Source organism: Aquarana catesbeiana, linkage group LG01, assembly GCF_042186555.1.
Source record: "Aquarana catesbeiana isolate 2022-GZ linkage group LG01, ASM4218655v1, whole genome shotgun sequence".
Lineage (NCBI taxonomy): Eukaryota > Metazoa > Chordata > Amphibia > Anura > Ranidae > Aquarana > Aquarana catesbeiana.
In genome coordinates, this window is record NC_133324.1 from 104,947,956 (window position 1) to 104,972,632 (window position 24,677).

Here is a 24,677-nt window from a genome sequence, read left to right on the forward strand (position 1 = left end):
GAAGAAGCACAAAGAAATGGGCAACGTTGAGGACCGTAGACGCAGTGGTTGGACACGGAAACAATGCATCAGATGAAAGACACATCATGCTTATTTCCCTTTGACATCAGAAAGTGGTCCAGCAGTGCCATCGGTACAGAACTGGCGGAATCCAGTGGGACCCAGGTACACCCATCTACTGTCCAGAGAAATCTGCCTAGAAGTGGTCTCCATGGAAGAATTGCGACAAAAAAGCCATACCTCCGACGTGGAAACAAGTCTAAGGGACTCAACTATGCATGAAAACATAGGAACGGGGGTGCAAAAAAATGGCAGCAGATGCTCTGGACTGATGAGTCAAAAGTTTAAATCTTTGACTATAGCAGGAGGCAGTTTATTTACTGAAGAGCTGAAGTGGGGTAAAATAATGAGTGTCCGCAGGCAAGCATAGTGAAGCATAGTGGAGGTTCCCTGCAAGTTTGGGCTGCATTTCAGGAAATGGAGTTGGAGATTTAGTCAGGGTCAGTGGTGTCCTCAATCAATGCTGAGAAAAATATCTGATATAATATCAGGGAGGCGTGTGATTGGCCATACATTTACTCTGCAGCAGGACAATGACCCCAAACATACAGCCAATCTCATTAAGAACTATCTTTATGTCACCTTTATGTCACCTTAACAGCATCATGGGCCCCTGGGCAAAGTAATGCACTTCATAAAAAGCAGTACAGCGCATAAAAATTTATTAATTAATCATTTGAAGCAATATTGTGTTATAAAAAGTCCATGAAAAAGAATTTCTGATAATAATCCAGCAGTGCGAGTGACATCCACACAAGATGAGTGACTGTAGTGTGATAAACCTCCTTAAAGCAAATATGGGCTTAGTTTTGGTTATACATCATCGCTAAAATTGACCCCTCTGCTGTTCTGCTATAAGAACTGTTGTCTTCATTTCTGTTTTTCGGTTACCATGGTATTATACACACATTACAGCCTATTGGCTGTTTCGATCAGCTGAGCTATACTTATAGAGGGTGGACCACGTCTTGCCGTCGCCACTGAAGAAGTCCCGCCCATCACAAGGGACGTAACGCGTACAGAACTATCACGTGACTTGGATCGTGACGTCACCCGCAGCTCGCTCGCTGATCTCCGTGGATCATCCTATTAAGCTTTTATCCTTCGCACTGGGGTACAGTGCTTCGTTTGTAAGTGTTCTACTTTTTATACATTAAAACTTTTATGCACAATACAGAGAGCACTAGATGTTCTTTATTTTATTACATGTGATCCTTGTGAGCTCCACTAAGATTGAAAGTTGACCGGCCACAGTGTACCTGCTCCTGTTTATTTTCCCTTCTGTGGGAAAGGCTGTTATTGACCTGACTGATTCACTCAGGGGTCCACCTGCTGAGGTGAGCGGCTAGTGTTACTGTCGGTGGAGGTTTATCACACTACAGTCACTCATCTTGTGTGGATGTCGCTCGCACTGCTGGATTATTATCAGAAATTCTTCTTTTGTATGGACTTTTTATAACACAATATTGCTTCAAATGATTAATTAATTAATTTTTATGCGCTGTACTGCTTTTTATGAACTGTATTTGCTGGATTTGATAAGTTTTATCCTCAGTATTAGCTGCTTTAGTTCAATCTCATGTGATTAGCGCTGGTTGATTTTTTCATTATAAAGTAATGCACTGCAGCCCCCTAGCAGGGAGATGGTGACCTGTGGCGTGCCTAGAACGTTGCAGAAAACAGTGGGAGTGGCTAAATTTATGCTGCATATTGGGCGTGGCTTTTTAGTCTGATTAAAATTTTTGTCTGATTTTTAAAATTTTTTTATTTTTAATTCTAATGTTGAAATAATTTTAATGTCATTTTTTTAAACAAATTTTCACAATGCTGTTCTGATCCTTTGTCACTATTAAGAAATATATTTCAATTAAATGTTTTGTTTGTGGAGTTCAACTTTACGATTTTTGGACAGAGGGATTTTGGTTCAAATACTTAAAATTCTGATTGCTGTCCTCTGCTGTAAAAATCCTCAGTGGGAAGAAATGTACCTGAAAATTTCCCCATTAAATTTCCCTATGATAGGGAAATCTATAATCATAGCTTGGTACAGGAGGAGAGTTAACTATCCGAATGACTTAAGAACTCTCTTTTCGGCATACAACGGAAAGAAAAAAACATTATCATAATAGAGCGGCCTGCTTCCATCTGTGATCTGTATGTCAGATTGATGACACATTAAATGACTGTAATTAGTGACTATAGGCAGAGAGGTTCAGAATCACATTAATGGATGGATGAAAATGTCTCATTCTCCAGTACTGCTTGTTCTGCAGATTAGTCAATCAGCCCCCATGGACTTCTACTGTTTGTTCTTTTCCCTGTGGGAGAGATAAGATGTACTGCACTGTGTGGAGTGTGTTGAAGCTTTATGGGAAAGGGAAATTTTCAGATGGATAGATCTGAATCTTAGTGGAAAGCTTTAATCTCAAGGAAGATCTGCTGTATAAGAGTTACAGTCTATGTGCTGTGCTATGTTTGTGAAGGTCTGTCTAAAATAGCATTGAAGGGCTAAAATATGTTTGTTTGAAGGACAACCAACAAATCTACTCAGTGGAAGAGAAGGCTTTTTTAATGTTGTTTGTAATGTTCTTATAACTTAAAGTGGAACTATGGGCAAATCCAAAAATACCTTAGCATTATAGCAGCGAGTTTTGTTTTTTGTCCTCCTGAAGCATCATTTTAATGTCTGCTGATCCTTTCAGTAGATCTTTTATTTTTCTACTTTTACAAGGCAATGCTCCTCATTCTGTAAAATGAAGTTGTGCAGCAGCATTGTCACCCTTTGGACAGAGTAGTCTTAACAGAGCCTCCTTTTGAGATTTGGACAGAGGACAGAGCCTCCTTTTGAGATTTGGTGTTTACAAGTTTAAAACAAGTTTGGTGTTTACAAGTTTAAAACAAGTTTAAAACGATTTTTTTTTTTCTACAAAATTACTTAGAACCCCCAAACATTATATAGATTTTTTTTCTAACACCCTAGCGAATAAAATGGCAGTCATTGCAATACTTTCTGTCACACCGTATTTGCGCAGTGGTCTTAAAAGCGCACTTTTTTTGGAAAAAATACACTTTTTTTAATTAAAAAATGAAACAACAGTAAAGTTAGCCCAATTTTTTGTTTTATATTGTGAAAGATGATGTTACGCCGAGTAAATTGATACCCAACATGTCACGCTTCAAAATTGCTCTCACTCTAATGCCCCGTCCACATGGTTGGATTTTCCGACGGAAAATGTGTGATAGGACCTTGTTGTCGGAAATTCCGACCGTGTGTAGGCTCCATCACACATTTTCCATCGGATTTTCCGACACACAAAGTTTGAGAGCAGGATATAAAATTTTCCGACAACAAAATCCGTGGTCGGAAATTCCGATCCTGTGTACACAAATCCGATGGACAAAGTGCCACGCATGCTCAGAATAAATAAAGAGATGAAAGCTATTGGCCACTGCCCCGTTTATAGTCCCGACGTACGTGTTTTACGTCACCGCGTTTAGAACGATCGGATTTTCCGACAACTTTGTGTGACCGTGTGTATGCAAGACAAGTTTGAGCCAACATCCGTGAGAAAAAATCCTTGGATTTTGTTGTCGGAATGTCCAAACAAAGTCCGACCGTGTGTACAGGGCATAACGATCACTGTGATACCTCACATGTGTGGTTTGAACACCGTTTACACATGCGGGCGCTACTCACGTATACGTTCACTTCTGCACGCGAGCTCGGTGGGGCGGGTTAAAAAATGTTTTTTTCTTATTTATTTTACTCTTTTTTGTTTACAAACTTTTTTTATTAGGTATAAAAAGTGGTACAGTGCGAATTGTCAAATATCAAGAGAAATACATAGAAAAATAGTCATCCTTACAAAAAAATGATGTTTGTGTATACATCGGTTGTACATTTTTGGTACATACAATTCAAGTGTTTTTTAATGAATAGTAGATACAGAAAATTAATTATTCCGAGTTAATAAACTGATTTGCATGAATGAACCAAGGGTTCCATTTTTTATCAAATAAATGTTTTGAATTATTTAAGGTGTGAAATATTTTTTCCATAAGAAGAATTTTGTTGATTCTTGTTTTAAGTTGGGATAAGGGCAGGGGCGTTGCTAGGTCTACAAAAGATCTGAGGCTAGAGCCCATAGCAGCGTAGTAAAGAAAGTCATACGCTTGGGCGGGCATACACATGTATATACAGTAATATACATGTGTGTGTGTATATATATCCCCAGAGAGCCCCCCCCTTACATCAGGGTCCCCAGAGAGTCCACCCTTACATCAGGGTCCCCAGAGAGTCCCCCCTTACATCAGGGTCCCCAGAGAGTCCACCCTTACATCAGGGTCCCCAGAGAGTCCCCCCTTACATCAGGGTCCCCAGAGAGTCCCCCCTTACATCAGGGTCCCCAGAGAGCCATCTCCTTACAACAGAGTCATCAGAGAGCCACCTCCTTACAACAGAGTCATCAGAGAGCCTCCCCCTTTCATCAGGGTACCCAGAGGGCCCCCCATTTACATCAGGGTTCCCAGAGAGCCCCTCTTACATTAGGGTCCCCAGAGAGCCTCCCCTTAAATCTGGGTCCTTAGAGAGCCTCTGCCTTACAATCAGGGACCCCAGAGAGCCTCTCCCTTGCATCAGGGTCCCCAGAGAGCCCCCCCCCGCTTACATAAGGGTCCCCAGAGAGCCTCCCCTCCCCTCCCCTTTGGGGACCCCTGCAGAGACTCGGGGCTATTGGCCCCAGATTCGGGGCTATAGCCCCAAAAGCCACCCCCTAGCAACGCCCCTGGATAAGGGTAGTGTGGGTGATTTCCAGTGGTATGCAATGAGCCAGTGTATGGCAACGCATATTGTGTGGACCAGTCTCATATGAAAATAATTTAGACCTATGATAGGTGTGAATAAAAGACAATTGGAAAGAGTGAGACTAACATTGTTTTCTGAAATAATGGATGTGAAACCTTCAAGATGTTTCCATATTTGAGAGATTTTATCACAATCCCAAAAAATATGGGCAAATGAACCTGTGGAGATACATCCTCTAAAGCATGTATGCGGTACTGATGGAAAAATGGCATGAAGTTTGGCTAGTGTATAATACCAACATGTGAAGAGCTTAATTGCTGTCTCTCTAATTGTGATTGACCTTGTGCATTTGAGTAGATTGGAAATGCAATCAGACCAATTTTCAGTGGATAGGGTGATATCACATTCTTGTTCCCATTTAGGCATATAGGGATGTCTGGATTGTTAGTATTGATCAGATGTGAATATATTTCTGAAATTAAGCCTGTGGCTCTTGCAGAGTTAACACAATTTTTTTCATAAAATGTGTGTGATATGTTGGATGAAACTTGAAAGTAAGTATAATAAAAGTGTCTAATTTGTAGGAATCCTCTGAATTCGCTATTAGGGATCTTGTATTTTTCTTTTAGAGCTGCAAAGGAAGTGAAAGTTGAGTCTACCATAAGGGCCTTGAGGGTGGTTAAATTATTTTCAGTCCACCATGTGAAATGTTCTGAATCTTGGTGTAACGGTAAGAACTTGGGATCACCTATAAAGGAGGCGAGTGGGGGCGTGGTTGACATCATATTAAATTTTTTATTATGTAATTTACAAAGTTGATAGGAATTAGCTACCACAAGATTAAGATTAGCTAATTTGTGATTTGGAACTTTGTGACCGCATAGTAAACCAGCGATGGAATAAGGGAGAATTGAGTTATTTTCAAAATTAACCCAAGGGATTTTGGAATTTTGTATGTGCCATTGGGCTAATTGGGACCATCTAGCTGTAAGATAATATAGCCAAAAATCTGGAACACCTAGTCCACCATTTTTCTGTGATTTATATAATACTGTTTTGGAGATCCTTGGGTGAGAGTCTGACCATATGAATTTGTTAACATCTGATTGGAATTTGGTGATCAATGTTTTATTAAGTCTGGTTGGTAGTGCACAAAATAAATATAATAACTTAGGTAAGAGAGTCATTTTTATAGCGGTTATTCTACCTAAAAATGAAATATTAAAGGATTTCCATATTTTCATCGTCATCCTTAGTTTTTGTAGCATGGGTAGAAAGTTTTTGTTAGCTAGATTATTGAAGTCTGGAATGAGTTGTACACCTAGGTAAGGGAGAGACTCTGTTGTGCATGTGAGGTTAAATGAGGATCAAATGTTGTCTAGTTGTGAGGTGGGAATATTTATAGGCATACCTAATGATTTCAAAACATTTACTGATAAACCAGAAAGGGATGAGAAGATTTTTAATATTTGTAGTAGGTTTGGTAATGTTATATTAGGTTGTGATAGAAACAGAATCATTTATTTAACTTTTTATTCTTTATTTTTACACTGTTCTTTAAGAAAAATTGTGTCACTTGTATTCCTATTACAAGGAATGTAAACATCCCTTGTAATAGAAAAAAATCATGACAGGACCTTTTAAATATGAGATCTGGGGTCAAAAAGACCTCAGATCTCATATTTACACTAAAATGCAATTAAAAAAAAAAGAAAAAAAATGTTGTTTGGAAAAAATAATTTTAAAAAAATGTCCCTTTAAGAGCTATGGGAGGAAGTGAAATTTTGACGTCGCTTCCTCCCTGCAATGGTATGGAGCCAGGTGGGGGCCATCTTCCTCTCACTCAGCTCCATACCACACAGGGAGAAGGACCCAATTGCCTCCGCCGGCAGCTCCGGTAAGCGGCGGGGGGCACCGCAGCATGGCGGGAGAGAGGGGCCCGCCACCGATAAAAGTGATCTACCGGCGAATCCACCACTGAGACCACTTTTATCTGAAAGCCAACCGCACGCTGAATGAGCGGATACTGGGGTTATGGCAGCTAGCTGTTGCCATAACAACGATATTCCACTTCAAACAGCCGAAGTATAATGACGGCGGGCGGTCGCCAAGTGGTTAAATGGCATATAATTTTAAACCTCGTTCACACGGGCATATTATAGTGTACATCCATGCAAGGGCCAAGTTTTCCCTCAAGGGAGTGCACAGGTGTTCCATTCATTCCTGTGCAGGCAGTCCATTCATGTCAACTGGGACACAGCAGCTGCATGGACACAACTGCTGCTCCCAATTTGACAGTCGTGCGAGTGTGGATGTGCGGCCCTGGTTGCTAGGGTGACCATGTGTCTCGGATTGTCCGGGACAGTTCTGCATTTTGCAGGTCCCGGGCACCTTCATTCTGGGATAATACAGTGTCCCGGAATAAAACTGACACAACTGATGCAGCTGTTCATGATTCTGCATCGATTGTCAAAGACGTCACCCCGGCGCGCTGTGTGGTGCCCTGCCTCTCCTTGAGAAATACAGCAAGAGGTGGATAAAGCCCCCTCCCCTTCCTAGTTGGGCACTTTCACAAAGGTTGAGCCGTGAGCATTAGTCAGACCTTTTTCCCACCTCCTGCCACTGACGTCACTCCCAGCCACCAGTGTTAAGCATGTCTTACAGCCGTGTGAGCCCCAAGCATCCTGACTCCTAGACGGAATACTCCTCCTCAGTGTGTTACAGACATCAGGTACATTAAGTACTAGTAGTTCCGTATGGCTGAATTTAGTTTTGTACATGTGTATTCAGTGCATTGTGGATGGATTTGTACATATCAATTAGGGGAAGCTCATTTTAGATTCGTTTTGAGACTTAATTTTTTCAGATTTTTACACCAGATCCCTCAGGTCATTGTGTTCCTTTTGTAGTCTAAATTATGTTTTTTTTTTTATATGCAACTTTAGTGCCTTAGATATAAAGATAATTTGTTTAATGTAACATTGAAAGAACAATTACACTCTTGGAAGTGGCTACCTGCAACTGCAATGTTAGACCAGGGCCACCCGGCGATGTCACATGGTGGCACCACCCCCTTGTGATGTCCCGATCCCCGAATGACAGTATGGAAATGTGGTCACCCTACCGGTCGCAAACCGTGTGAGTTCAGGGTCATGCACCCACTTAGATGTCCAATCAGGGCCGATCCTAGGGTCACAGATGCCTGGGTGCAGAAATATTTCTGGCGCCCCCACAAAAGGGGTGTGGTCATCTTACCAACTCCTCCCCTTTACCAATGTTTCTATGGCAACGACTTAAACACAGAGATGCTCCCCTTAGAAGTCTTCGTTACCTTGGGATCCTCCCATGATTTCTTAACAGTAAAGAGAATACAGAAAGAGAGTACACTAATGAGACCTGGAGGGGAGTCTCTCTGATGCACACACAGAGGGCTGTCTGTTAGAAAGAGCCCCTAGACATAATACGGTCAAAGATTGCAGACGTGATAAAAGAGATGGTCAGAGACTGCAGACATAATACAGGAGATGGTCAGAGACTGCAGACATGATACAAGACATGGTCAGAGACTGCAGACATAATACAGGAGATGGTCAGAGACTGCAGACATGATACAAGAGACGGTCAGAGACTGCAGACATGATATAGGAGAAGGTCAGAGACTGTAGGCATGATACAGGAGATGGTCAGAGACTGCAGACATAATACAGGTGATGGTCAGAGACTGCAGACATGATACAAGAGACGGTCAGAGACTGCAGACATAATATAGGAGAAGGTCAGAGACTGTAGACATGATACAAGAGACAGTCAGAGACTGTAGACATGATACAGGAGATGGTCAGAGACTGCAGACACAATACAGGAGATGGTCAGAGACTGCAGACATGATACAAGAGACGGTCAGAGACTGCAGACATAATATAGGAGAAGGTCAGAGACTGTAGACATGATACAAGAGACAGTCAGAGACTATAGACATGATACTGGAGATGGTCAGAGACTGCAGACATAATACAGGAGATGGTCAGAGAATGCAGACATGATACAAGACATGGCCAGAGACTGCAATCATAGTACAGAAGATGGTCAGAGACCGCAGACATAATACAGGAGATGGTCAGAGACTGCAGACATAATATAGGAGGAGGTCAGAGACTGTAGACATGATACAAGAGACGGTCAGAGACTGTAGACATGATACAGGAGATGGTCAGAGACTGCAGACATAATACAGGAGATGGTCAGAGACTGTAGACATGATACAGGAGATGGTCAGAGACAGCAGACATAATACAGGAGATGGTCAGAGAATGCAGACATGATACAAGAGACGGTCAGAGACTGCAGACATAATATAAGAGGAGGTCAGAGACTGCAGACATAATACAGGAGATGGTCAGAGACTGCAGACATGATACAAGAGTGGGTCAGAGACTGCAGACATAATATAAGAGAAGGTCAGAGACTGTAGACATGATAAAGAGACAGTCAGAGACTGTAGACATGATACAGGAGATGGTCAGAGACTGCAGACATAATACAGGAGATGGTTAGAGACTGCAGACATAATATAGGAGAACGTCAGAGACTGTAGACATGATACAAGAGACAGTCAGAGACTGTAGACATGATACAGGAGATGGTGAGAGACTGCAGACATAATACAGGAGATGGTCAGAGAATGCAGACATGATACAAGAGACGGTCAGAGACTGCAATCATGGTACAGGAGATGGTCAGAGACTGCAGACATAATTCAGGAGATGGTCAGAGACTGCAGACATAATATAGGAGAAGGTCAGAGACTGTAGACATGATACAAGAGACAGTCAGAGACTGTAGACATGATACAGGAGATGGTCAGAGACTGCAGACATAATACAGGAGATGGTCAGAGACTGCAGACATGATACAAGAGTGGGTCAGAGACTGCAGACATAATATAGGAGAAGGTCAGAGACCGTAGACATGATACAAGAGACAATCAGAGACTGTAGACATGATACAGGAGATGATCAGAGACTGCAGACATAATACAGGAGATGGTTAGAGACTGCAAACATAATATAGGAGAAGGTCAGAGACTGTAGACATGATACAAGAGACAGTCAGAGACTGTAGACATGATACAGGAGATGGTCAGAGACTGCAGACATAATACAGGAGATGGTCAGAGAATGCAGACATGATACAAGAGACGGTCAGAGACTGCAATCATAGTACAGGAGATGGTCAGAGACTGCAGACATAATACAGGAGATGGTCAGAGACTGCAGACATAATATAGGAGAAGGTCAGAGACTGTAGACATGATACAAGAGACGGTCAGAGACTGTAGACATGATACAGGAAATGGTCAGAGACTGCAGTTCCTATGGACGTTAGTAGATAATGGCCGATCGGCCCTCTCACCTGATCCAGCGATACAGCAATGGTTCTTCTGATCAGGAGTCAGCTCACTCTGAATTGCCCGTGGCGACTCCGCTGGGTAGCACCCAGATCTGTATTCCTGCAATGACTCCATTCCTTTCTCCGCCAGGGATGGCGTTAGGCTGTGTGGCTTTCCCTCTGGTGGTGCAGGGCAGCGGGGTTCTCTCTCTGATGGTGTTCTCTCAGCACTGCCCTCTCCCTCTGGAGTCCTGGGTGTACTTTCCTGGGTGTAGACCCCCCCAGGACAAACCAACCCCCCTCCATTAGTACAGACCCCCACCAGGAAACCCCCCCATTAGTACAGACCCCCCCAGGATAAACCCCCCCTCCATTAGTTCAGACCCCCTTAGGACAGACCCCCCCTCCATTGGTACAACCCCCCCAGGACAAAGCCCCCCTCCATTAGTACAAACCCCCCCAGGACAACCCCCCTCCATTAGTACAGACCCCCCCAGGAAACCCCCCCATTAGTACAGACCCCCCCAGGATAAACCCCCCCTCCATTAGTACAGACCCCCTTAGGACAGACCCCCCCTCCATTGGTACAACCCCGCCAGGACAAAGCCCCCCAGGACAAACCCCCTCCATTAGTACAGACCCCCCCAGGACAAACCCCCCCTCCATTAGTACAGACCCCCAGGACAACCCCCCCTCTGTTAGTACAGACCCCCCAAGACAAACCCCCCTCCATTAGTACAGACTCCCCCAGGACAAAGCCCCCCTCTATTAGTACAGACCCCCCCAGGACAAACCCTCCCTCCATTAGTACAGACCCCCCCAGGACAAACCCCCCTCCATTAGTACAGACCCCCAGGACAAACCGCCCCCCTCCTCTCCATTAGTACAGACCCCCCCAGGAACCCCCCCCTCCATTAGTACAGACCCCCCCAAGACAAACCCCCCTCCATTAGTACACACCCCCCTCCATTAGTACAGACCCCCTTAGGACAGACCCCCCTCTATTAGTAGAGACCCCCCTCCATTAGCGTACATAAAAACACCCGGGCGGCAGCTGGAGAGGAGAGGACAGTGTGCAGCCGCGCCGCCCGGGTGGAGAGCAGATGGAGACAGGCTTGGGCGGGAGGGGAAGACAGAGGAGGAGAACACGTCAGGCACCCCCCAGCGATGTTACTGCGCGGCTGGTCTCTCTCCACACAGAGACCAGCCGCTCCGATCTCCGGCGCTGCTCTCCTTCTCTAACAGGTGTCAGGTGTTCTAGGGGCATACATTTCAAATGTAATTTGACTACCTATGACAATTTTGTAAGCATGGATGAGTATGAATGGGGATAGATGAGCCGTGCATGGGGATGGCTGAGGACGGTTGAGACATGAATGAGGATGGCTGAGTATGGCTGGGTATGGCTGAGTATGGCTGGGTATGAATGGGATGACTGAGCATGAATGAGTATGGCTGAGTATGGCTGGGTATGGCTGAGTATGGCTGGGTATGGATGTGATGACTGAGCATGAATGAGTATGGCTGAGTATGGCTGGATATGGATTGGATGACTGAGCATGAATGAGTATGGCTGGGTACGGCTGAGTATGGATGGGATGGCTGAGTATGAGTGGGTATGGCTGAGTATGGCTGGCATGCATGGGACGGCTGAGTATGGATGGCATGCATGGGGTGGCTGAGCGTGGATGGCATGCATGGGGTGGCTGAGCGTGGATGGCATGCATGGGATGGCTGAGCATGGATGGCATGCATGGGATGGCTGAGTATGGATGGCATGCATGGGATGGCTGAGCATGGAAGGCATGCATGGGATCGCTGAGCATGGATGGCATGCATAGAATGGCTGAGCATGGATGACATGCATGGGATGGCATGCATGGATGGCATGCATGGGATGGCTGAGCATGGATGGATGGATGAGTCCCTGAATTGTCACAGAGCAGCGCTGTGGGCACTACACATTCAGCCCACAGTGCTGCTGCACCAGGTCTCTCCCCTTTCCCCTCGCACTGTACCAATCGGTACAGAGAGGGGAGAGAGGAACCGGACATGACGCCTGTTTGTTTACAAGTGATCGCTCCGTTATTTGATGGAGCGATCACGTGGCAAACGGCCGTTATCAGCTGGTGGTCACAGTGACCCGGCAGTCAAATATATTCCCGGGTGCACGCCGCAGGGGGCGCGCAGGAGCGCGATTCTGGGAGGGCTTCAATGTACGCCCTCACAGAGTTATCGAGCCGCGCTGTAGCCGTCATTCAGCAATGGCACAGTTGTTAAGTGGTTAAGGTAGATGTAGCAATATGGACTACAATTGCAACAAACAGCTATTTCCTGCCCTGTCTGTATATCATATTGCCCCCCCCCCAGTGCCCAGCGTTGCTAGACTGACATCATATTTGTGGGCCCAACCAAAGGGACTAGTAATTCTATCAGATGGCTATTTGCCTGCATGACTATACACCCAGACTACATATCCCAGGGATCCTTGCTATCACCAGAGAGATTGATGGGAAGAGCTATAAAAGAGACCAGAGATCTGCCCCACGCTCTCTTCCGCCAAGTCCTCAGGTGTGAAGGATCTCTCTGTGCAAGGGTGAGGTTGTGGCCTACTACGCGGCCTACAGTCACCAGACCCGACCGAGAAGGGGTCCAGCATTGCCTGCTGTACATCGGACCTCTGACCAGCACCAGCTCTACAGTACAGCAACCCACACTTCCTGCTCCGCAATGGGTGATCGTCACAAGTGGGTCTGCGGCCAGGACGTCCATCCAGGATTCGCTAGCTTGAAGGCATCGAATCAGTCTGGTTGTTGGTGAGAGGGCCACTGCCCATCTTTGTAAAGCTTTCCTTTGTTGTTTCACTGGGACACTGTGCACAGACAGCTTTACTTTGGGAATGCTTCACTGCACCTTTATTTGAACACCATACATAAGCATCTTTAGCTACAGTCATGACCAGATATACTACAACTCTGTTACTACACCTTATTGGTTACAATTAATGAGCTCCGACTGCCGGTGAAGACCATCAGATCTGCAACAGGGACATTCTGTCATTGCTACTTAAAGGGCCCTCATAACATCCATGTTTAGCTTCATCTCTCATTACGATCAAGGTTAAACAGGCCGGCTGGGTTTCTTTTTCTAGAAGTATTGTCAGAATTGATACTTAACCTCTGCTTATCCTTTCAGGTTATGTTCAAGTGGTACTCTATTGTACATATGTATATCTAATAATCTGTTGTGGCCAACACTCTTAACTGGCATTTTATTGAGCAGTCACTCAACTGGGTTTGTGCTGTTATCCCAAGCTCAGTTGAACCATTACCTCTTTTGTGCAACCATATCTTCACCTAAGTATTCCAGTAAACGTTAACAGAAAATAAACATATTGAGTGTTGTCTTATTATTTAAAGGTGTTGCAATGATGTCTGAACCCAAAATGTCAGGTGGGTTGGAATGTTCACAGGGTCATGGCGATGCAAATGAGCAGGTAAATCCAAGCAGTCCCCAAGGGGGCTGTGCTACATAATATTAAGGCAAAACATATATTTCTATTTTATTTACAATATAGTAAGTAATTAGCTCAGGGACAGGACTCAGTAGGGCAAAAAATTTGAATGGGCAGGCATACACACATGAAATTGACTCTCACAGTGACACTGACAGCAGTGTGCAGCAGCACAGATGATGATGACACCTCACCGACACAACACGTCCCCTCCTGAGTCATAGTGACAGCCTCGCTGCATGCCAGGTGGTCCCTACAGTCCACTCCAGTCCAAACAGCACTGAGTGTCCTGCTTCCAGCTTGCCTTGCTCTTGTCCCTTAGACCCGTAAACCAGGTTCCGGCTGGTACGGTCAGCTCGGCTCCCTTGTACCATGACATTACACGACATGCTCAGGCACCGCCTGACCCCACCCCTGCCGGATGGTCTCAGCCGGCTTCTGACCGGGCGTCACAGCCATCTTTTTTACTGGCAACCTTTTGCTGTTACTGGCAGGAGAAAAGTGCCCATTTTTTACTGGCTGCCAGTAAAAATACTGACGGTTGGCAACACTGCTCACTAGCAATATCTGAACATTTGCACATGAAACCTTTTTGGCTTTTAATAGCTATCATAACTGAAAGTGTGACAAATGCCTATTTTTAATTTGTACTCACATCCTCCTACATATGTAAGAGATCAGCATCCAATCAGCAGCCCCTGTTGGATCTGACTGTCACTCTTCCATAAGAAGAAGTATCAAGTGTCATCAATGACAGCTGGAGATTTCTCTTCCAGCCCCATATGATGGCACTGGAACCTAAAAGTCCGCTTTTATTCATAGGGTTTATTCTTTTTTTTGGAAGGTAAAAAATGTTGCTGTAACTGCTGAAAAATGTTATCTAGAGTTGGACTTTAAATTGTTTATCACTTATAGTACACCTACGTTGCCTGTGGTTGCAGAGCGGCCCCACTGACTTGAATGGGTTGGTCACTTTCGGCGGGATCACACTGGCCTGTGTGTGTGTGTGTGTGTGTGATAAAACCCCAGGGTTGAGCTGTGCTTTTACTGTCCCCAAACCACTTCCCAGAGGCAGCAGCTGGGGGTGTACAGCTGGCAGGAATGGTACCAATGTCACTTTCAAGTGAATGGGCCTGCTCAGGCTCTGCAATGCACGTGGTTACAGCATGCTAGTGTGGGGTTCAATGGGGTTAAATGACTAAATATCTCCTCACCACCTGTCAAATGCTTGCTGAAGAGTGATCCGAATGCCCAAAGCATCAGTAGGTAACATTCCTGCTGGAGCCGTGAAACAGGGCATTGCAGGCAAAGCATGTGTACACCCCTGGCCGCTGCCTCTACAGCTTAAGGGGTAGTGATTAGGGGGCAGTAGAAGCATGGCTCAACTGTGTAAACGAGCCTTAATAAAGAAATACAGCGTGTTCATTTAGCTTAGTAAATAAGGTGAAGCAGTGTTCATCATGAAATACCCAATCATGTGCAAGGTGCATTAATAAAACTGGATTATTGCTTGTATTGAGTGGATAAATGAAGTGACTGCAGTGTCACCGTATTCACTAAGCTACACGAACACTAACCTTGCTAAGTGAACCCTCTGTTTCTTTAGTAACTAAACCCCACTAACTTGGATTTTAATTAGTGAGTTTGTACACATTGATGATGGAAGGATTAGAGGTTGGCCTCATTCTCTCTGGATCCAGCATTTGCAGCATTTCTGCTTGGTCTATGTATGCTCTATTTATCCTGTACTTTTGTTGAAGGCCTGTGGGCGAGGTCATTCGCCCATGCACGTGGGGGTACCTTTCTTGCAGAGCATGCTTAACAATGCCCGTGACCAGGCGGGGACCGTGGTCATGTGAAAGTCAAACATTATTGTGGTTCCCCATCTTGGAGAAGAGGCTTACACAATGTGCAGTAATTAGTTGCACAGAGTCCTTCTATAAAAATGCTGTCCCATGTCACTACACAGCTTGATAGATGTTGCATTTAGGAGGGACACTGCTGAGCCCGTGCCCTCTTCACCAGTCCAGTGTACCTCTGTTACCTCACTCCCAGTGACAGAATGGGGTCCAGCCATGCCCTTAGCGTGGACCTCATGTCCGCATTGGTTAACTCCGTCACTCCTGTACCATGCAGCCAGGCTATGGGACTCCGTAATGAGTGTTCGGTCCCTTTAGAAAAACTGACCGGTGGGAAGGGATCCAGATCACCGACCCCCTCACTACCGGAGAACCTTTCGCCATGGCAGCTACCGCGCTTCATGACCGGCTTCGATGTACCTTTACTTGTACTTGGTTACCTACAGAAATTGCATGACTTCTCCTACTTCTCTTGCTGAGTAGACCTCTCATAGTGCTTTAGCTTCATACCCTTCATGTGCTTTACTGACCCTAGTTTTTTCACAGGCCAGGAACCATCTCGCACCTCTACAAATGACTTCAGACCAAGCTTGGAACAGTTGATGCAACATTACTTGAAGGTTTTGAGGCACAGTCCAACACGAACAATTCAATGCAACAATTCCTAGGTAACTCAATTAGGCTGCACAGGCATACCTCCGCAAGGTGATAGTTCAATGATGGTGTCTCCCCAAGACTTGGCAGGTCTCTGGGTCCTGGTGTCCTCCACCGGATAGAGGGGTGTTGCCTTAGAACATTAGGTTGCGATTCTAAATAAATGAGACTACAGCATGCTAAATTAATGTTCGTTAATATGCTTTGCAGTAATTTTATATGTAAATGGGATCTTGGTTTTGTGTGTATAGTATCTGTATGTTCTAATGTTATAGTGCGTACAGCTTTTACTTTGCAGTGCTATTTATGGTGTACACTGCCTGTTGCTTCCACGAGTGGCTTTTCTTTCATCCTCACCGTCCCGTGCTTTTATTTTCTTACATGTTGTGTATCTGAATAACCACATTTTGTGACCTAAAATACAGATGCTATAGGTTTCATATCCTTGCTACACTGGATATTTAGTTTTATATTGTACTGTTTGATACACTGAATGTACATATAAAGCATACCTAGCATCATATATATATTTTCATGTTAAATGTGTGTATGCTGAGTAATGTGTAAGTGTAACACTTAAAGAGAAATTAAAGGCAAAAAAGAAAAAGTTATACTTAAAAGATAAGTCCAGCCTTTAAGTATTTCATATGAATTTCCTACTACATACTTACTATTAGTTTTAATGCATACTTACCATTCGCTCTAATACATACCATATTTTCAATGTTGAATGTAGAATACTTGTACTATTTTTTTATATATTATCTGCAGCCCTGATGAAGAGTAATCCTTTGAGTCCTCGATATGTGTTGGCTTTTTATATTTAGGATCCATTCACACCTGAGTGTTCTGGATCGCGGGCAGAATTGCGGCAATTCCGCCTGCGATTCCAGATTTGCGGCAAAATATGGAACACATTTACAATTATTTCTTAATGGTACCCCAAGCGTGGTGGAGTTTTGCTGCAACTGGCTACAAATTGTGCTACAATCATAACAAAAATTGTGACCACATAAACGCTCCTGGCTCTGTGCTGAGATTTGGTACATGAGCATCTTTTGGAGCATTTTTGCACCACGAGGGAGGCCCATTCAAATGAATGGTGCCACTCCAAATACGCTCCAGTAAAAAACAATAAAAAAGCTAAAAAACAAAATGAGCTGCTGCAGCTATCGCTGCAGATCACTTAGATGTGAATTGAGCCTAATTGACTGAATAAAATCTGCCTTGCATACCTAGAAATAAATACCTGCAGGTTCTATTTCTTCCTCACTCAAAGTGATTGTAAACAATCACCTTCAAAAATAACCCATTCAGTTTAAAATAGAAATGAAATGCAAAAACATTTGTGTATAGATATAAAAAAAACATTAAAAGTATTTTTTTTCCCCTTTTTATAAGTGATCACATTTACTATGTTCCCTCTGTTCTCAGCTGCATAAGAGCTGGGGGAGGAGAAGCAGCAGCACACTGAGCTTTCCAGTGAATGGCTGTGTAGTAAGACAAGTCTGATCATTGGAGGAGAGCACACCGAGTTCCCAGCATAGCTAGAGAACTGACCACGGTGTGTTCTCTGCTTAGTGTGGTCAGTTTTTAATAGGAAAGGGAGGGACTGACAGAAACACCAGATAATTCACATAAAGGAAGCAATACAAAGAGAAAAGGATATTTTCTCATACAAGTACATGGTACAGCAGGCACATATCAGGAATATAACGTGTCGGGGTAACAAATGCTTTAAGAATGATCCAAAAACATATTTTTATGACAATGGACAAATTGTTATTAAAATGGGGTAATTCTCAAAGTAGCAGGTAAGATAAATGGACTTGTCTGCAACAGCATCAATGGTTTAACCATGGTTTCATACTGGTAGTGTTAAGCTGACCATACACCAACAAACTTTTGTTCAACATTTTTAGTTTTAAGAATTTTCGTTCTTTTTATATTCATTAGTTGGGTCAATCCAACATTTGTCTTTGAACACAGTGATGAGAAAATTCAAAGGAGCATGATGAAACATTTTTCTCAGATAACTGGATTTTTAACACTGTATGTAGTTTCTTTCAGTAAAGTCCAGTGTTTATTTAATCAACTAAAATATTTTCGTAGACTAAGTTAAAACAATTTTAGTTGACTAAAATACGACTAAAACTAAAACAATTCAGATAACTAAAATACGTCTAAAACTAAAATGACATTTTAGTCAAAAGACTATGACTAAAACTAAATTGAATTTATATCACAACGGCCAAATCTGTGTCTGTAGTCCATGTTTGAACCTTAATACCATTAATAATAAACATCTTATTCGATTTTTACTCCAGGAGTATCAATTTTAACTAAACCCATTCAATTTTAGTTGACTAAAATGTACTGCAGATTTTAGTCGACTAAAATACAACTAAAACAACTCAGCTGACTAAAATACGACTAAAACTAAAATGCCATTTTAGTCAAAAGACTATGACTAAAACTAAATCAAAAGTTGATGTCAAAATTAACACTGCGGAAGTCCATTTGTTCTGAAATCAGATGTTAAAAGCAATGGAAATTTAGAAATACTATTAAATAACATTTGCCAAGTTGTACTGAGAATTTTCACATAAAAGTTTTGCACGAAAGTTTGTACTAACGTTTGTTCTGAAATCTACTAGTGTATTGCCAGCTTTATTTGCAAAAATGTGTCAGCAGGCTGGAAAATAATAATGTGGACTTTTTTGGGAGGACTACATTTGCAAGGAAAATGATCAGAGTTGGAATTTTAAATTGTGGCTGACATTGGTCAGGGTAAACGGTCATTGGGTTTGGAATACCGTTTTCTACAATGTGCCCACTATAACACCAGGAACAGCATTTCCTACAGCACTCCATGAAATGTTTGTCTCCTTTTAGGAGGAATTTATAACTGAAGCCAATACACAGGCAGTACAAATGTTACGGGCAGTATACTTATGAGCCTGTGAAAGAGTTTCCTGTACTTACTATTCTCTTCATACTATGTATAGAAATATCACTTATGCATAATAATTACCATAACCATAATAGCTACAGTACATGACTTCATATGGCTTGTCTGGTTTCCCAAAACAACCGCACGGTCTTTTTTTTTTTTTTTATCTTTGATGTCCAATTCAACGTATGCAAAATAAAACTACCTGCAGAAGTACAAAACTATTTCATATTGGAAGATACAGTACTACCGGACCGACTGTCATGATTACCATCATCGGACTGTTCTTTATATTGGGAGCCCTACCAGGTCTGGCTGTTTACTCATTACCTTTTCACCATAGTAAATAGTAATAGTAAATGTACTTCAATGAGTTGATCAAGGTCTCTGATGGTAATGGTGAGCATAGGGGTTATAGGATATCGACATTATGTACGTGCTTATCTATCTATCTATCTATCTATCTATCTATCTATCTATCTATCTATCTATCTATCTATCTATCTATCTATCTATCTATCTATCTATCTATCTTTGACTTAGTATTATTAAAGTACAGCTGATCAACACACAGGTATTTACACCAGGCTACATTTACTGTTAGGGCTCCTTTACACTTGTTTTTTTTTTTCGAGGGGCAGTAAAAACACACAGTGGAGTTACGTTTGCGCTGCGACATATCACCTTCTGACCACCTGTCAAACGCCTCTGAAAAGTGAAAAAAAGCATAGATTGATTTTTAAATCACCGTCAGTTCTTACCGCAGGTGTAAATGAGCCATCTCCTTATGACAATGCTAGATTTGCCAGATGGGCAGTTTGGCACTTGGCCTTTTATATGTAGAACATGGCGCACACAACTTTTTTCACTTATTTTTATGAAGTTTGTTAATACATTTCAAATTTTCTGATCAGAAAAAGTTATTCATTTTAATTAATGTTAAGTTTTTTTTTAATAATTTGATCACATTTGGTATTTTATTTTTTCTATTGCAGGTACTTACAGTATATAGCTTTGTCAATTTACACAGCACTTTACAATTTTTTTTTTTGAATTTTTTTCATTTTAAGTTATTGATATACTTTTGTCTTTTATAATAGTGTGAGGTTCAACAGCTTCTGTTTTATACTTTTGTGTATCAGGATTTCCAACCCAGAGAATCCATGTATCCCAGAATCCGGGAATTGTGGCCTCAGAGGGCAACTCAGTCACCTTGCCATGTACTTACAGCATCAGCACCGGGGACTATTCTACAGTCGGCCACTATAAGTGGTACAGACACGAAGTGAGAGCTGGACCCCTGGTCTCTGATAAAAATAAGGACTTCCATGGAAGAGTCTCCATAGCAAGTGTCAATCATTTCATCAATGGCAGGTCAGCTCCTCTTGAGCTGCATCAATTGGTACAGTCAGACACAGGGCTATATTACTGTGAAGTTACCCTTCAGCTGAATGGTGAAATATCAGGACATGGCAATGGGACTTTTCTCATCGTAACAGGTAATATTATGTGCAGACTGTAGTAACCTCTAGCAACCAACCTGAAACCATCTGTTACCTGCTATTGGTAACTATGTATTAGTATCCTTTTTTTACAGATTTTTATTGAATAAGCCTGTATGTATGCTTTAGACCAGGGGTCTTCAAACTATAGTCCATGATACAAAACTGACCTGCTTCGAGATTTTATCTGGCCCGCCACAACCCCAGTCATAATATGAAGATCGGTGTATCCACAGCCAGCTAGCCATCACCTTCCAACTCCCAACTCCCACTGTGAAACCACCAGTTTCCTAGCACCATGTGATGCCATTGCCCTGCTCTGAGCATTTAAAGGAAGACTGGACTTCTCTATCCAGCATTGCTCTGAATACTGACTGTCACCTTGCTGCTCTGCTACCTGAGAGGTAGGAGGTCATGGCTAGCTGGCACTGCACTGCTGAAGTGGAAGGCAGGACTCTGCTGGGTACTCCTGGGTGGAAGACAGGACTCTGCTGGGCACTCCTGGGTGGAAGGTGGGACTCTGCTGGCCACTCCTGGGTGGAAGACAGGACTCTGCTGGGTACTCCTGGGTGGAAGACAGGACTCTGCTGGGCACTCCTGGGTGGAAGGTGGGACTCTGCTGGGCACTCCTGGGTGGAAGACAGGACTCTGCTGGGCACTCCTGGGTGGAAGGCAGGACTCTGCTGGGCACTTCTGGGTGGAAGGTGGGACTCTGCTGGGTACTCCTGGGTGGAAGGTGGGACTCTGCTGGGCATTCCTGGGTGGAAGAGGGGAATCTACTGCTGGGGACTCCTGGGTGGAAGGGGGGACTCTGCTGGGCACACCTGGGTGGAAGGGGGGATTCTACTGATGGGCACTACTGGGAAGAAGGGGGACTCTACTGATGGGCACTAGAGGGTAGAAGGGGGGACTCTGCTGGGCACTCCTGGGTGGAAGGGGGGACTCTGCTGGGAACTCCTGGGTAGAAGGGGGGTCTTACTCATCTATTTAAATTGTATGCACTAATTTAAAAAACTGATTTTTTTGGCCTGCAAATATATATAAAAATACTTGATGTGGCCATTGTACTGAAAAGTTTGGAAACCCCTCCTTTAGACTATTTAAATTGATGTGTACATTTAGTTTGTAAACTCATATGAGCAGGGCCCTCCCTTCATTTTCCTTTTGTTATTACTACATTTTTCTAACTACAGTATTTAAAGTATATGTAAACTTAATTACTAAAATCTCATGTACATTTTTGATATGGTAATGTAATTCCAGAAGTGCATGCAATATTTGTTGCCATACACAGAGTTGCTATCAATTTTAATCCTATTTGAAACATTTTATTTATTGCAAATTTCAGGATGCACAATGGCTTAGTGGATAGCACTTATGCCATGAGGTCCTTTGGTTCAAATCTCTCCCTAGATCCCAAAACATGCTGGCCTGAGTGTGAGTGTACAAATTGGCTATGCATATGTGTTATCACATTTCATGCGGTGGGCCTGAGCAATTGGGGAGGGTTGAGGAAAGACCTGGCTACTTTACCTCATAAGAAAGTTTACTAAAATAATTCTATGGAAGAAGCTCTTTAGTGTATCAGATATGATGCACAAGGAGCTAGAATTACAGAGAGTCAGACCTAATTGAACAGATATATATAGTCATGTATTATTTCCCTGGTAGTACGCTCCCTTTTTATATTTATTACTTTTTACAGTGCCAGGGGATATGATGGAACTACATAAATAATACGTTTAATAAAAGTAGGAAGATTTGTCTAGTCTGCAGAGAATCTCATAGTACTCTACAGATCAGACGTGTATACGGTACATGCAGATAATCAGGAGAGTCAGAAAATGTTCAGATCACAATTTCTCAATTTTTTAGTAATTTAATAATTTATCAAATACAATCTGTTAGGAAATCATGGTGTCTTTTAATGTTTAGCACTGTGACACTGATGCCTGGGGTCTTGGAGTCATTTCATACATAAAACCCTTCCTATATGATCTGTACTTGGATTGGATGAGTTTCCTCGAGATCCTTTTTTAGGCAATCCAGAAAACTCAAGGTAGGTTAAAAGTGCTCCATGTATCTTGGATCTAAAATGTGGCCAGGGGAGGGGGCCAAAAACATAACTTCCCACCGGTAAGCCAATGCCTAATACAGGGGGAACAAAGCACAAAATTTACAATTTTTCTTCTATTTTTGCCCTATCTTTTACTGAAGGTTGCAGGTTTAAAAAATGTCAAAAAAAAAAAAAAAAGAATTTTGAAATAATATTACACTATATATACAAGTTATATGAGATTTTACTGATTGGGTTCACATCTACCTTTAAGCCCATCTTTGGACTAACCTCTCTTCTGGTTTCTGAGATTTTGCAATCAGACTTTTAATTTAATAAAAATAAACAAAACTCCAAGCAAGCAAACAAAACTAAACCATACACATAGCATATAAATCTTTCAAATGCATGAATAATAAATCTGTGTGAATACAAAAATATTATCTGAATATGTTCCATCACAAAATATAACGTGCCAAGTCCAAAATATAGTGTAACCTCTACTTATATGCAAATAATTAATAAACTGTGAAAAAAAATATACATAGTGAAATATATATATATATATATATATATATATATATATATATATATATATATAGTGAAAAAAGCATATATATATATATATATATATATATATATATATAAAAGTTCAGAGGGTGAGGTGCACGTCGGTCACAGCAGTGTGTGCAATAGCAATCAAGCATTCCCAAGCACCATAATATAAAAAACAAAGTGGGATTGCTGCACAAAAATTGTTTTAATAAAGAAATATGAATAACATCAAAAATGTAAGGCAGCCTCCACTTTTGTAACATCAAAAATGTAAGGCAGCCTCTACTAGTTTCGGGCTAGTACAGAAAACGCCCTTCTTGAAAACCTCATACCTACAAATGACCACATACATGGTAGAATATATAGTTCATCATCAATCTATTAAACAATCAGACAATCTGGAATCAATTGATTCTTAGATTATTATATGAAATTCTTTGTAAATACATAACATTATTCAATCTTGAAACGAAATAATCAACAGGTGTATCAATTTTCCCACACCGCCAAGAAGAAATTGTCAGTTGGGAACCCTATATGAGAAATAATGCAAAAATGTTTATATAAATAAAATAGAAGCTAAAAATAAGATATAAAAATAAAATAAAATAAAAATAATAAAGAAAAAGAAAAAACTATATAATAATGTACATACACTAATCTAATGGATATCTTTCATATCATGAAAAACAAGCAAAAAAATATAAAATATAAAATATAACATATGATCCTTGTAAAAAATATAATAATTTAGAAAAATAAATACAAGTCAAAGTCTGAATTTAACTCCTTGGGTTGTAGGGTATCAAGCCGATGTATCCAATTGACCTCTTTTTCTCAACTACTGTTCTCTATTACCTCCCCATCTGTTTCTAGGTGCACCATCAATAATCATTTATCTAAGTTGTGATACTGTATGCCCTTTTTCTATAAAATATATTGCATGTGGTAGTTTATCCAACTTATCCCTGATAGAATATTTGTGTCTTGCGATAGTCTTTTACTTTTTGTGTAGACTCCCCCACATATAGGAGGCCACACTTGATTTTATGATGTATATTACATAGGAGGATTGGCACGTGTAATGATCTTTTATTAGTATGTTATAACCTTTGTGGGGATGAGAAAAACTCTTACCCATACCAACTCTTAACTCAAACTAGTACACTGTATACAGCAGAGACAAGGGAATGAGCCCTTGTTTTTTGGACCTAAAAAAGTGACATGAGGGGTAGGTGTACGATATTGGTCAGATTTTACTAGTCTGTCATAGATAGTTCTCCCTCGACGATATGAGGGCAAAGGGGGATGGTAAAATTTTGGGACTGTGGG